General features: G+C 41.4%; 1 long non-coding RNA gene across 1 annotated transcript; it reads right to left on the bottom strand.

Moving 5' to 3' along the window:
- Positions 1–2,730: 2,730 nt before the first annotated feature.
- LOC119368105 lies at positions 2,731–6,084 on the bottom strand. The gene is made up of 5 exons (XR_005176529.1): positions 5,805–6,084; positions 5,619–5,729; positions 3,657–3,718; positions 3,415–3,579; positions 2,731–2,889 (listed from the first exon to the last, which is right to left on the bottom strand). It is a non-coding gene; the product is annotated as an uncharacterized LOC119368105 (long non-coding RNA).
- Between the last annotated feature and the right edge of the window lie 7,383 nt (positions 6,085–13,467).

Genomic DNA, 13,467 nt, shown 5'->3' with positions numbered 1-13,467 from the left:
CATTACATATCCCGGTACACCGCTGGAGGCATTCACATAGAGTCATATTTTGTTCTAAGTATTGAGTTGTAATTCTTGAGTTGTAAATCAATAAAAGTGTGATGATCTTCATTATTAGTGCATTGTCCCAAATGAGGAAAGGATGATGAAGACTATGATTCCCCCACAAGTCGGGATGAGACTTCGGACTTTATAAAAATAAATGAGGCCAAAGAAGCCCATGAAAAAGAGGCCAAAGAAGCCCACCAAATAAATAAAAGAGAGAGAAAAGAGAGAGGGATAATGCTACTATCTCTTTTCCACACTTGTGCTTCAAAGTAGCACCATGATCTTCATAATAGAGAATCTCCTATGTTGTCACTTTCATATACTAGTGGGAATTTTTCATTATAGAACTTGGCTTGTATATTCCAATGATGGGCTTCCACAAAAACGCCCTAGGTCTTCGTGAGCATGCAAGTTGGATGCACACCCACTTAGTTTCTTTTGTTGAGCTTTCATATATTTATAGCTCTAGTGCATCCGTTGCATGGCAATCCCTACTCACTCACATTGATATCTATTGATGGGCATCTCCATAGCCCGTTAATACGCCTAGTTGATGTGAGACTATCTTCTCCCTTTTTTGTCTTGACAACCACCACCATATACCACCATAGTGTTATGTCCATGGCTTGCGCTCACGTATTGCGTAAGAGTTGAAAAGGCTGAAGTGCGTTAAAAAGTATGAACCAATTGCTCGGCTCGTCATCGGGATTGTGCATCATGGGAGTATTTTGTGTAATGAAAATGAAGCATGGCCTAACTATATGATTTTGTAGGGATAAGCTTTCTTTGGTTATGCTATTTTGATAAGACATGATTATTTGTTAGTATGCTTCAAGTATTATTATTTTTATGTTTTATAAGCTTTTATCTTGAATCATTTGGATCTAAACAATCATTCCACAATAAAGAAAATTACATTGAGAATTATGCTAGGTAGCATTCGACATCAAAAATTCTGTTTTTATCATTTACCTACTCGAGGACGAGCAACAATTAAGCTTGGGGATGCTTGATACGTCCCCAATGTATCTATAATTTTCGATTGGTCCATGCTATTATATTACCCGTTTTGGATGTTTATGGGCTTTACTTTACACTTTTATATCATTTTTGGGACTAACTTACTAACCGGAGGCCCAGCCCGAATTGTTGTTTTTTTTGCCTATTTCAGTGTTTCAAAGAAAAGGAATATCAAACGAAGTCCAAACAGAATGAAACCTTCGGGAGCGATCTTTTTGGAACAAACGTGATCCAGAGGACTTGGAGTGGAAGTCAAGAAACAAGCGAGGCGGCCACGAGGGTGCCCGGCGCGCCCCCTACAGGTGGGCACGCCCCCCACCCTCGTGGGCCCCTCGACCGTCCACCAACGTACTTCTCCCTCCTACATATACCCATGTACCCTGAAAACATCAGAAGCGACCATGAAAAACTATTTCCACTGTCGTAACCTTCTGTATCTGCAAGATCCCATCTTGGAGCCTTCGTCGGTGCTCCGCCGGAGGGGGAATTGATCACGGAGGGCCTCAACATCATCTCCAAGGCCTCTCCGATGAGTTGTGAGTAATTTACCACAGACCTTCGGGTCCATAGTTATTAGCTAGATGGCTTCTTCTCTCTCTTTGAATCTCAATGCAAAGTTCTCCTTGATCTTCTTGGAGATCTATTCGATGTAACTCTTTTTGCGGTGTGTTTGTCGAGATCCGATGAATTGTGGGTTTATGATCAAGTTTATCTATGAGAAATATTTGAATCTCCTCTGAATTCTTTTATGTATGATTAAGTTATCTTTGCAAGTCTCTTCGAATTATCAGTTTGCACTACAAGGATCCGGGTCTATTGCAACAAAAGCATTTGTTGCAATAAGTACCCAATTGTCGCAATAGGTACCTATTGCCACGACATCATGTTCGTTGCCAGCCGTTGCGACAGGACACATGGTAATAGGTTATTGCCACAAAAAAATAAACGTGGCAAGAAAGCATGCTATTGCAACAACCATGTTGCAAGTTGCCACATTTTTTCTCGTGGCATCGTGCACTTGATGCCACAATTTGGTTTGTGGCAATAGCTTAATGCAAGACATAGCAAACCGTGGCGGTTTAGCTGTTTGTGGCGATAGGCATTTGTGGCAATAACCTATACCAACAACTCTTTTTCGTGGCGCGTGCTCTTTCGTGGCAATAGTCAATTGTGGCAATACCCTATGGCAACAACTCTTGTTTTTGTGGGTATAGTCCTTTCGCCATGAACCCTATGTTTGTGGCAGTAAAGTATGGCAACGACTCTTCAGACGTGGTAATACTAAAATTGCAACATACTCCTTTCGGTGGTGATAAATAGTTATCACAACGGACAGACTGGTTGTGGTGAGAGGTTGTTGCGACAATATGAACGTTTCATGGCGAAAGGCCTATTTCACCAATACTGAATTCCGTGGCAACAATTAGTTATCTCACCGGACTGAGTTTTGTTGTGACGAGTTATTGCGACTATATGAAGTGTTTCATCGCCACAGCCTAGTGCTACAAAATAGGTCAGCGTGGCGACTAAGATTTGACGCAACCCTAATTTTCATGGTGCCAACATGTTGCAACCAAAAGTAGCTTGTGGTAATAGCCTACTGTAACCGGAAAAAAAAATGCAGGCATTCAATTACATGATTCAGATAATGCATATATGATGTAGATTCATCAAACATCAAAGTTTGCATAGCCAATATCCATCACAATGAACTGTAATATAATTTAGCATGCATTCAACATACTGAATGTGCCATCCTAATTAAGAGAGAAGATTAAATTGTCCGTGGTCTAGAGTCCATTCCAGCTAAATCTTTGGATCCTGCTATGAAGAAATGAGAAATTTATTTAGCTCAAGTTAATTGAAAATAGAAAATACTTAGTCAGGAAAATAAAGAAACAACACAATGACTAATTAGCAGAAAGATATAACCACTATCATGATAATTGTATAATTACTATATTCGGGCATGCATGGGTATCTTCCTGACGAATTGTCATGAACACAACAGCTACCAAGCAAATTCTTGTGCATGTTGTACTACTCCATCAACAATTAGGTGCTATGCAAAAAGAATTGGATAATTTCACAAAATATTTTGTAGTTCAAACACAAGAATAATTACCTAAATTAATCAAACTAAATTTCTCCGAAACAACTACATGCTAGCACAATTTCACAATTTCTAATGGTGAGAAAACTGTTCTATTCCTGGCTTCCCTCCTGTATGTGCTTCAGCAACAAAAAAAGTACAATAGTGCAAGCAAGCAGATGGTTGCACATTATGAAGGCCATTTACGTATCAAATAAAGGCCAACATGAAGACAAACCAAGCTTGTGACTTACCATTGCTCGAAACATTCGAGAATTCATTGTTGCAACTTGTATGAGCGTATTTGGAGCAATTACATTGTGCCTTGTACCTAGAGTCCCAGTAGTACTAGCGGTCTGTAAAAGAGAATTTTGCAAGTTTGGATTCCTATTTTATTTGCAAATCCTTTTCTTAGGCATCTGCATATAGAAGCACTTTTAGCAATGCAAGTAAGCAAATAAATCTGATAAGTTCGCAAGCATATGACTATAATCACCTGATGTTTGCGTCTGTTGGATCACCAGAAGGATCTTGCATTCAATTCATCATTGTGCCCTTCTGTGCGTAATATCATAATTTGAGTAAATTTCAGAAGAAATGTGATACGTAAAGCAGGCATAAAAAAGTAACCAGAAAAATATCTATTCAAGTCTCTATACTGAAGCTGCTGTAAGCAAAAATAAGCTAGGTTTCAAAAATTAAATGAAATCAAATTGTGTTATAGCGTGCAAAACAAAAGCATGCAGAACAGAAGTCTTTTAGCATACCATATGTCTATAATTTTGATTTAGAAATAGAAAGCTAGGCTCCAAAGATCAAACAGAGCATATATATGTGTACATCAATAAAACGTAATCAAGTGTATACTAAAGCTGTGAGGCATACACATGACACACCAATTAGAGCCCATCCTGACCAGGCTACTCCAAATACATACACATGCAGTAACCTAGCCCGAATGTGGTAAGCAAACTACCAAGGTTAAATAAGCTGAATGTGGCAGTATGCTTTAGTATAGGCACATATGCTTTTAAGAAGTCCGGATAATGGTTCTGGTATTAGCTTGGTAATATTTTACATAGTGAAAAGGAAAACTTGGGACTATTTACACCAAATGTGGGACACTCCAAAATACAAAAATAAATTAGTCGTTGTCGTGGTCGTCATTGTGGCCGCCATGGCTGTGGTCACCGTGGCTGAGGTCGTGACGACAGCAGGTCGACCGTCTCTCAGCTCAGCGTGAGTGCCACCGCCACCGCCGGCAAGGGGGCATGTTGCATCCCCGGGGTTGTTGAAGTGGCGGATCCAAGAATTCAACTTTGGGTGTTAAAAAAATCACCCTGACATCAACTTTTTTTTCTATTTCAGCCTACGTTTGCTTTTAAAAAATTCATTTGTTATTCTTTTACTAATGGAATAAATTACATCTGGACAGTTCTATGTACAAATATACATCTCTAAATCCAAACAGAAGCTACACATGAATGCAATTTCAAATTGGAACTTTGGAGGGGATTGGTGAACTCTTGGCTTGCTTAGACTAGTTTATCTGGACTGAAGCTGAGTTGATTAACTCACTCCGCGTACTCTCTGAAGTCTGAACTCAAGCATGTACGCAGTAATTTTTTTTCATATACCTATGCTGGATCCGCCCCTGGGTTGCTGTAGTAGGAAGGTGAGGCTATTGCATCCCTGCCGGAGGCGAGAGTGACTAGATATGCCTCACAGGAGTATAGACTTGATTACATACAAATGTGATGCACAGCGGCAGTCAGCGTGGTAGTTCTACGACGGAAAGGGGGCACTTCCATGGCCATGTCGTCCACCGCCTCCTGCTGCCCCTCCTCCTCGTCTCCCCGTGGCCGCCAAACCAAGATGGCTTGGTCTAAAACGCTTAAACTATAATCTAGTTGGGCTGGAATCTAAATGCAGTCTGTACACATTGCTTGCACATGTCAAATGAGCGATGAATGAACTACTTTTCCAGCACAACAAGCAAACACTCCATTAACAATAGAAGAAAGTCTGATTTTACACAAGCAAAGGTTAAAGGTTGAATGTTCAGTGGAACACATAATATAATAGTAAAAAAAGACACAATTGTAGCATCAGATTGGCAGCAAGATTTTCTTATTCTTGGGCATGTGGTGCTCTATAGAAATTGAACCAAGCCAATGGATCAATTTAGCGTAAGCAGGACCAACCCAAAACCATGGCAAAAAAAGGTTGAAAGCTAGCTCAGTTGATGAATTTGTTACAGCTGAAAAAAATAGGTCCTAGACCATCTCTGAAACCAACCATCCCTGCATGTACATAGTAAACTGAAACCAAATCCAAGCTACTCCATGGATAGGATATGATAGGATCGTCTTGGAGCAAAGCAAACTAGTTTTTTAGCTATAGGAAGGGAGAGGGAAACTAAAACGCTGCAAGGAGGAAGGAAGGGTCGTGGCCTTACCGCCGCCGTGGTGCAGGGGTGCCGGAAATGGCTGGCAGTGGAGGATCGGACGAAACGGGAGGAAAAGGGAGGCCCTAACTGTTCCATGGTGGCGTCCCTGCATCTGTCAAGCTGCAACTTCGTGGGGAATGAAATCAGGGGAGGGGATCAAATCAAATCGAAGAGAAAGGATGGGCGAGGGTTGACCTTGAAGCGCAGCCATGTGTGTGCCCACGTGGCACTCATGGCCTCCATCGAAGGAAGCAGCCTCCCACGTTGACCTTCATCATGGGATCCTTGACGAAGCCCTCTTCTCAACCATGGGAGGAAGCTAGATAGGGAGGAAGAGGACACCGGTTCTGGTTGTGGCAGATCTGACCGCCGCCCGACCCGCATCAACGGTACTGATGGATAGGTTGATGAGACGGTCGATCTATGTCAGTCTCGATCTTACATTCCGATCTTGAGATGGGGTGATCTCAGCATCTTTCATTTTATTGGATAATCGGTCGAGGGTTTGTCCACACCAGAGCAGGTCCAACATAACTATGCCGCTTTTGTTCAAATGATAAGCATAGAGATTCACCTATGTAAATAAAACAACCCTGCATCTCGACGCCTTTCCCTATCAGATCTGTCCTACATCGAATCCACACGCAAGGGGGCGAAAGAGACCTGTCACCTTAGGTTGGGGTATGTCAAAAATTTACGTATTTGTACATTTCTTATTTATACTAATTTATTGCAACGACTCACGGGTAGATGGACGGAGGGCTCGGGAATGGAGCGCACAGTCTTGGAAGCTTTTGACGGAGCTGCGACCAGAGTCGACTCGGTCGTCAACGGCGACCCGATCATCAGAGGCGATGTTAGTGATCACATGAGTGGTGCAGGATGCTGATACGTGTTGATTGTTGGCCGACATATGCTACCTACACTACTTAAGTAAGTAGGTAATAGTATGCAACCAAATTACTATATAAAAATTAGTTTAATTTAAAAAAATAGAAAATAATGAGGTCATTTGGATTTGTGGTTTACAAGTTGCAGATAATCAAAGTTTGGTCAATAGAATTAGTATCTTCTTTCAAACCAAAAAAGAAGGGCTATGTCGATCACATATTTTAGTATTTCTTTTTTGCGTGGACATATTTCAGTAATACTATACGCTATCAGACTTTCAGAAAAAGGTAATATATGTTATCTGGTGGAGCGCGTCCGCGCCCGCGCGATGGATCAGACACCCTGTCTGTCTGGTGGGTTGCGCCGCGGGAAATCTCCTCCTCTTTTCCTTCGATCATTTTTTCTGTTTTGTTCACTCCTTTTTTCCCACGATCCTTTTCCTATTCCCTTTTCACGCGCCGGACCCTCGATCCCCTGTTCCGCCGCCGCGTGACCCGAGCGCTGGCCGCATCCAGCAGCAACATCATGGCGACGCGACGAAGCAGCCCACGCCAGCGCCTCCCTACCGCTCCCCTCTCCCTCTAACCTTGCTCCGCCACCCGTCGCTCGGCGCCTTCCGCCCGTCGGCCTCCTCCTCCCTGGATCTCGGCTGGTCGATCCTGCAGCAGCTCTCACTGGATCTCGGCTGGATCAGACGCCCTGCAGTAGCTCTTCCCTGGTTAACCGCCCCTTTGTTTAGCGCCGCCCGGAATGGCTCGCCTACCTCCCTTGCGACCAACGAGCTCGACTGACTTGCGGCTACTACCTCCAGAATAACAATAGTATGATTATCCCATCATGTTTCCCTCTGTATTTTTCATTGCAAGTGCAGCAAATGTAGATTCAAAATACATCACATGGGTATTAGCACTGTGCTATACATACTCTAAGGATGCTGATTTTAGGTTGAAAGTAGCAGACTGATTTTACCTTGCTTGCTGTTTTATTGGTATGTAGAACCACACATTCATGGAGGTCAGTAGCATAAAGGTATGCTATGTTCTTGAGCAGAAGAGCAGATCATGATGCAGGTGGTCGACAAATAAAGCAAATGGCAAATTTTCCCTTTCATGATTTACACTTAAATCGACAACGCGATAAATGGGCATCTTAGCATGAAACACTAATCAACATACTTGTGGCCTAGGCAACGTACTGTACCAAGTTAGCCAAGCTAATTAAATTGCTCCACCTAATACATTACTGCAAAACAAATAACTGATATGTCCCGACCAGTTAGTTCTTGGCAGTGAGAGCTAGTTTCCCTTGATACGATCCCAGTTGTCCAACTTGATGGAACACCTCAAGTCTTTGCAAGGCAGTACCTTGGCATCTTTCCTCCGAAGCTCGCTCAGTAGTCAGTATGAGACGCTTGCCAACCAGGTCCTACAGCCGGGCACTCAGAATCTTGATTAGAACCCTCCTTTAGGATTGGACCCAAACACAGCTGTACTATTCATTTCTTTGTTGAGCACAGGAGGTCTACCATCAGCCGCGCCACCTGTTCCGCCCTTCTTTTCTGCATCAAACCGCAATGATTCTGAACCCAAACGAATTGAGCTGTTGCATCTCTTGTAATAACTCCAGGCTTCAGTACTCTTCTCAAAGACAGTGCCATTCCTGGGTTGATAGTTCTTAACTACATATAACATCACAACTAGCTGTCAACTGAAAAAAACCCAGGAAAACACCAACTGTGACAAAAAGAAAGTTCCGCAAATAATCAAGACACTTGGAAGGTCATGTGAGTGCACACATGTAGAACGATCATGTTTGAGTATATGAAACTGATACTACGAAATTAGTTTTGGGTCCTTGGTATGCAGGTTTTTTATGCCACTAAACTTTTATATACTGAAATTGCAATGGAACATAAAGCATTGCAGCTCTGGAAACCAACATGTGTTAATTACTGAAAATTATTTTGAAGTTACTAATTACTATGATTGTCATAAGAGATAATATAATTTTTATGCTGTTCTACTGATACATGACCCTGCAAATGGTTAAAGATGTGATAATCAGATATAACCCCATCATTTAAAGTAAGGTTATTGCCAAAGTTAATAGCAGTTAAAACTTTTGAGCCGTGATCTCTTCACTGTCTCTCTCTGAATTTCTGTTTTTGCATTACCTAGCCAACTACTAAACTGAACTTATTTACCCTCATGTCACATATACTACCATGTGACAGTAATAATATTTCTTCTTCCATCAACCAAATTTTGCTTTACAATGTATAGATAAATTTTGCTTTACCATGTGACAGTAATACTGGTATGTATGTACCCCTGTTGTCTTGTCTTGTAATGCATCTAGTCATGCTATTGACTATATTGCAGCTACTAAAGCAGCTGTTATGTTTGTTTAACAGGATTGGCTTTACGGGGATAAGGCAAAAATGACATGAGAAAAGAGCTGGATGGACAGGGAAAGAGATTCTGTTGAGTGGCAAACTGGTATGAAGGATTTCTTGAATTTTTCCTTTGATGGTGCTCACCCAGACTCAACAGTCCCATGCCCATGTAGGAGATGTCTCAATAGTGTTTAGAAAAAGAAAAGGGATGTTCATAGTGACTTGCTGTTAAATGGGATGGATCCAACCTACACTCACTGGATATACCATGGTGAACAATCAGATGAGGGAAGCATGTCTGAAGATTCTGATAATGAAGACACTGTAGATGATGGTGTTGGGGTATGTGACATGCTCAATACTCTCATAAGGGGCACAAACATGCAAAGCAATGCAAACATTGGTGAAGGTGTGGGAGACATTCTTGTGGATGATTCCAATGGTGATGAAAGGAACCAGGAGCCAAATGCAACAGCCAAGGTCTTCTTCGAACTATTGAAACAGGCAAAAAAAGAGTTGTACCCAGGTTGCAAGGATTTCACGAAGCTATCTTTCATTGTGAAGCTTTACCAAATCAAGTGTGTGTCTGGGATGACCAATAGAGCATGTGACTTAGTTCTGCAGATGTTCACGCAGGTGTTGCCAAAGGGTCACTGCATTCCTACAAATCCCGGAAAAGTAAGGAAGGTGATCCGAGATCTTGGGCTGGACTACAAGAAGGTACACGCGTGTGCTGTCATTTTGATACACGAGATACAATCTATACAAGTACGGCCGCTGAAACTTGTGTGTTGTAATTTTGAAACACGTGTTATATATCTCGCTGAGATGGTTTGTTATATCCTACTAAAATCTTGATGTAGTGTTGTTGATCTGCTGATGAATTCTTGCTGGAAATTGAGATGGTTTGTTATATCCTACTAAAATCTTGATGTAGTGTTGTTGATCTGTTGATGAATTCTTGCTGGAAATTAGGCTGGGATACAGTTGTTATGCTGCTCAATTGGTGGCTGAAGAGCTGTTTAAATGGAACCTGGGAGTGTTTAAAAATAGCTAGTATGCAGCCTTGCTCAATTTCTCTGTTTAACACATAATTTTATATTGAATCTCCTTTTTTTATTAAAAGCACACATAAATACATACCATCACATCAAGCAAGATACGGAAAAATTAGGAAGAGAATGTGAGGATTTGTTGCTCAGTTCTCATGACTCACCTTTGTGAGAAGGGCACTGAGCTTGCCGTCTTTTCGGTGCCGAAGACGACCTTGCTACCGGAGGTCAGTAGGGCGAGTGGAGGAGACCCTAGCGGTGCAGGAAACCCTAAAGTGAAGGGCGTCCACGAGAGTGCAACACTTAGCACGCACGTAAGCGAGCGTTCCTCCAAGTTGTGGTACCACCGATGTCCACTTTGCAAGATATGCGACTAAAATGCAACTTAGGTGCAAGTTGTGGTACCTAATGTCTTAATACCTCTATAAACTAGTACGCCCCTTTAATCAGATCATGCGAAATAGTATAATAAATAAATGAAAAAAATCAGGTGCACTGTAGAGAATACCGTTGCAATATCCTGCTCCTTTTTTTGGCAACACAAGAGGATTGTTGCATTATGTTGTACGTATTACCATGAATGCTCAATTTGTCGCAATATGTAATAGTTATTGCAATGCAACAAAGGTGAGGCAAAAAGCCACACTATTACGACCAATACATGCTTTGTTGCAATAGTATCCATGACTAGTGCCACATGTCAGAGTTGTTGTAATATATGTCTAAATATTACCACAAAGATGTACTTTGTTGCAATACCTAACCTTTATTTCAACAAGATGACCAATTCATGCAACGGAACAAAACGGTCGCAATATCACTACCATATTACAACGTCGATGCAGCTTGTGGCAACATATGGCTTTTATTGCAACAAAACGAGTACTTAGCGCGATGAAACAAAATTGTGGCAATATGTAGATCCTATTACCACGAACTGGAATTTTGTGGTGATATAGCATTTTATTGCAACAAAATATAGTTGTAGCAATAATTTTTGTTGCAATAGACCGGAATCCTTGTAGCGTTGGTTTGGCCTACTAGATTGATCTTTCTTGCAATGGGAGAAGTGCTTAGCTTTCGGTTCAATCTTGCGGTGTCCTTTCCCAGTGATAGCAGGGGCAGCAAGGCATGTATTGTATTGTTGCCATCGAGGATAAAAAGATGGGGTTTATATCATATTGCATGAGTTTATCCCTCTACATCATGTCATCTTTCTTAATGTGTTACTCTATTCTTTATGAACTTAATACTCTAGATGCATGCTGGATAGCAGTCAATGTGTGGAGTAATAGTAGTAGATGCAGGCAGGAGTCGGTCTACTTGTCACGGACGTGATGCCTATATACATGATCATGCCTAGGTAATCTCATAATTATTCAATTTTCTATCAATTGATCGAGAGTAATTTGTTCACCCACCGTGATAATTATGCTATCTTGAGAGAAGCCACTAGTGAAACCTATGGCCCCGGGGTCTATCTCTTATCATATAAGTTTTCAATCTACTTTTATTTGCATCTTTACTTTTCCAATCTATATTATAAAATACCAAAAATATACTTATGTTATCATATTATCTCTATCAGATCTCACTTTCGCAAGTGGCCGTGAAGGGATTGACAACCCCATTATTGCGTTGGTTGCGAGTTCTTGTTTGTACGTGGGACTTGTGGGGAGCCTCCTACTGGATTAATACCTTGGTTCTCAAAAACTGAGGGAAATACTTACGCTACTATTGCTGCATCACCCTTTCCTCTTCAAGGAAAACCAACACAAGCTCAAGACGTAGCAAGTAGTAATTATATGATGGGTTTCTAGAGTGACAGAAGCTTAAACTCTAGTTTATGCACTATTCTGTAAGGGGCTGATTTGGATCCTTATGTTTCATGCTATGGTTAGATTTATATTAATTCTTATTTCGTAGTTGCAGATGCTTGCGAGAGGGGGTAATCATACGTGGGAGGCTTGTTCAAGTAAGAGCAACACCCAAGCACCGGTCCACCCACATATCAAATTATCAAAGTAGGCGAATCAAACAAACATGGCGAAAGTGACTAGATGAATTCCCATGTGTCCTTAAGAATGCTTTGCTTGCTACAAGAGAAAGTTCTGGCCTATCCTTTGCTATAAAAAAGATCAGGCTACCATGTTGGAACTTTGTTACTATTGCTACTTGTCACTTGTTACGAATTATCGTGCTATCAAACTATCTGTTATGGATAATTTCATTGCTTGCAGAAAATACCTTGCTGAAAACCGCTTGCCATTTCCTTCTGCTCCTCGTTGGGTTCAACACTCTTACTTATCAAAAGGACTACGATTGATCCCCTATACTTCTGGGTCATCAAAGTCCCAACACGATTCTACAAGAATAAGTTGTGTAGTAGACATCACGGCTCTCCCCTATTAACCGAGGACTATGTACCTCGGGTTCACAACTTCACACTTAAAATCCCATGGGGGATATGGAGCGCACTAAAAAGCCACACTGTTCAACTCAATCGGACAGTAGGCCATCTCAATCCTGGTTATTATCAAGGCACTGTCATAGGCCCACCAGGAGTGGCTTCTTAAACAATATCAAGCTTTCCAAACACGGATACTTGGCACAACCTCTTCAAGGGGCCCGCCAGTCGATTGCGTCAGGCATAGCAAATGCTGGTGTAGCACGTTGCACTGGTGAACCTTGGATTGGACAAGGTAACGCTACTAGATAAAACGGAGGCATAGACGTGCGACATGGCCGATAACGGATGTTTATACCCCAACTTAAGTTGCCATGTACAAAACCTCCTTATTTTATGTATCTTTTAGAGTTTCTTTGATAAAGCTCAACATGTATGCTTTGACCCTATAAATCAAAGAAAAAAGACCATTCATGGTCGCTATGCATATATTTGTGTTATTTTCTTTTCTTTATTGCTGTGAGCCAAAGATAACCATCGTGATACAGTTCAATTTCAAATTAATCGGTCCTATACTGAGGGCTCAAATTTACTCCTTTTCAATTTAATCTGATACTCATATATAAGTATTAGGCATCTCAGACATTGCATTATATGCATCGGTTTCAAAACCATGTCTTTGGTCAATAGTTGGGTTTCCTGGCTCCTGTGCTTACCCCTTATGTTTTCGCATTATTTGGCTAAGGGCGTCAAGGGAGAACCACTATGATTGCACTTCCAGCTCAAATGGTTAAGTGCCTAAGTGGAGAAAGTCGAAAACTAACAGTCATGATAGGCACAAACTAGTCAACAATCCGACGACTACGTCAAACTAAAGATTGATAGAGATCATTTGTGTTAGACGATGAGCTCATGTCAAATCAGCAGAAGTGATTAATTGGATCAACCTAGTCCCGGTCGAACACTTAACCAGCCCCCACACTTAAGCTCCTATGACTAAGTGAAGTTCTAAAGCCAAAATAGTCTGATTGACTAGTTTTTACCAACATGTCTGTAAGGGGGCGGAAGCCGATGACTAGCCACTTTCAATATTCAACGGTCCCATAGGAGTCA

The sequence above is a fragment of the Triticum dicoccoides genome, chromosome 2B (genome assembly GCF_002162155.2).
Source record: "Triticum dicoccoides isolate Atlit2015 ecotype Zavitan chromosome 2B, WEW_v2.0, whole genome shotgun sequence".
NCBI classification, from domain to species: Eukaryota; Viridiplantae; Streptophyta; class Magnoliopsida; order Poales; family Poaceae; genus Triticum; species Triticum dicoccoides.
Note: the sequence above shows the minus strand (reverse complement) of the source record. Positions and strands in the feature narration are given on the sequence as shown.